The sequence below is a fragment of the Rhagoletis zephyria genome, unplaced genomic scaffold, assembly GCF_001687245.7.
Source record: "Rhagoletis zephyria isolate East Lansing unplaced genomic scaffold, Rhagoletis_zephyria_1.1 Rzeph_scaffold_01410, whole genome shotgun sequence".
NCBI lineage: Eukaryota > Metazoa > Arthropoda > Insecta > Diptera > Tephritidae > Rhagoletis > Rhagoletis zephyria.
This window is the reverse complement of record NW_016158494.1, coordinates 120,146-122,851: the sequence shown is the minus strand read 5'-3', so window position 1 is coordinate 122,851 and position 2,706 is coordinate 120,146.

The window sequence follows — 2,706 nt, the reverse complement described above, 5'->3', positions numbered from 1 at the left end:
GCAACCGGCCGTAAGTGTATATTTGCAAACTGCTGCAAACAATGGAGTGTCATATCTTAAAAGGTTCAGAGAATTAACGAAACAAACAAACATTTTATGGTCTTTTATTTCTTTCACACCGAATTGCTATTTTTTCTAACTTTTCCTTTAGTTTAGCGCTGTAACCTATTAAGTTATATCTTTTAATTTATACATGTGAACTGTTTTTAATGAGCATTTTTTCATTTGCTCCAGAATTTTGGGTACATTTTCTTATAGTACCTCTCATTATTTTTTATATTACATATATACACTCCGAAGTTCGGAATAGTATTTTGAATATACCAGCAATATATGTAAATGTAGCGGCGGCTGCTGTAGAGCATTACGCTGAGCCTATTGTTCAAGCGCCAATATGTATATCGTCGTTTAAAGTACAAAGGCGCGTATCGTGGTTCTGCAAAACCTCGGAACTGAAATTTGTGCCAAAAACAGATATTTGGTCATGGGAAGCTCCTGACATCAAGCCCTTAGCCATTTATAATAAAATATCGATACTTAGACATAAGGAGAGAAGATTATTAAGTTTAAAAGAGAGAACCGTTTTTAATTAGGACAAGTTTCACTTTCTCCTATAAAATTTAGGTAACTTCACATACGAGGTTTTGCATTTGTATAAAATCCACTGAGAAACGGAAGAAAACGGTATCCGTATGATTTCAACTTATGCCAAACGTTTCGTAAACAAAAAATTCTGAACAAAAAACTGTAGCAATCCACAAGGCTTTATTGGCAGTAGGTCCCTTTTAAAGCACATTTAACAAACAAATAAGCTTCTAGTTTCGAAGCTAGCACAAAATACAATTTTTTTATTTGTTGTTTACAAAAGAAATATTGTCAAGTATACAAGTCAAAACTGTTAAATATATATCGCTTTCATTCATTTCTTCATAGAGTTGGTGCTTCTTTTATAGGAAAATTCATACCGCTTATGAACAGATTCATACCATGTAAATGCACCATTAAATTTGTCAAATATTTTTGTGTTTGCAACATTGATTCTTTTATGTTATATAACAAAAATGGATTTCTTAGGCCCCGTCTCCACAGGAAGACACTCATGTCCAATGGTGAACGCCTATTTCAGGCAATTTGATAGTTTTACAGCCATATTTTCATTTGAAAGAAAGCGTGCTGGTGGTAACATCGATTAAATTTTGATATACAATAAAAATTTCAATCATTCCCTATTGGATTATTTATGATTACGTTTTAGGAAATTATTCTGTAAGTTTTTTTTAAAGATTTAAATGTATTTAATCACCGAAATTAAGAGAATGTTCTTCGGTGGAGTCATGCGGCAAGTGCTTATTTCAAAACATCAAAATGCCCACACACAAAAACTTCCAATCATATAAGTCGTCAAAATGACAGTTGGTAGGCCATCGGTGTTTGCTTGTGGAGTTCTGCGGTTATGATATGTATACATACATACATAATTACACAAGTTTAAAACTAAGCTTCTTGATGAAATAATACAGATTTGTTTCGAGTTTTTGTAAATAATATTCGGCCTTATTATGGTTTTCGACGTCGACGTCGATGTACTTTTTTCAACAAGAAATAGCGCTCGTAGGTGCAACTCCAGCTACGCTGACCACAGTATTTTTGAGGAAAGGAGTTCTTCCTGTGGTAAGCGTAGCCAAGGCATAAGAAGGTAGAAGTGATTTCAACTTTTCTCTCCTTTGAACTGCGACTGAAATGTCAATTCTTAACCGTACTTAATTTAGTATTCAAAATTTTGTATTTTTTTTTAATTTAAATTATCAATTGAGAGCTGTGCGACTGATTTTAAATACATAATAAAATGAAAAGGAATTACGGGTGGTGCGTTGTGTTTGCCAAGAGCCAGGACAACCAACTTTTGCGTTATTTAAAAGCTCCGAATTGTCAAGTGGGGCGACAACGGTGAGCAAATTGCTGCGATGTGTTATTAGGAGACTCTTCACGTGTGCGCGAAAACCATTTTAGTGCTAGTGACTTTATTTGTTGCCCATCGCAGCTGAGTATTTCGAAGCGGACGCGTTTGTTCCCATGTGCAGGAGTTATCATACCAAATATGAAGTGAAAATCACCCACGCATATCGACGGATAGACGAAATTTCAAATGGTGGTCTGATAACACCTAAACCAGAATTCCTTATTGACATAAAGAAAGTGGAAGTAAAATTTAATAGCTAAATTATTAAAGTTAAGCTCTGATGTAAATATACATAGTAGAATTAAACTTTTTTATGTCTAATATACTTTAGTATTAAGTGTTTGACTAAAAAAATAAATGCTCAAAAACATTGGGATAGAAAAGCAAGAAAATTGTCAAAGCGTTTTTATAAATGAGTGTGTAATTTAAATGGAGTGCAATGGGGTATAGTCATTGCGCTGGGTATGCAGTTACAGTTGCATGGCTATACTCAATCCCGACTCTTGCGTCCTCGTTCGCGCACTCTGGGCAACGTGAGCAACCCATGTGCGAGATGCGGTAACCAATCCGAGTGGAGCCTTGGGTCACGGCAGAAAGAGAGGGAGCTTCGGTGGGGCCACTCTGACTTATTCGGTTTAAGGGCTCACTGAAGTCTGCAGCGTCTGTTCACCAGTAGGTGCGGCTGCAAGCGGGTGTCTGCTTGGAGCAAGCGGCTCGCTATATAAACGTGTATTTGGTTGCGAAAC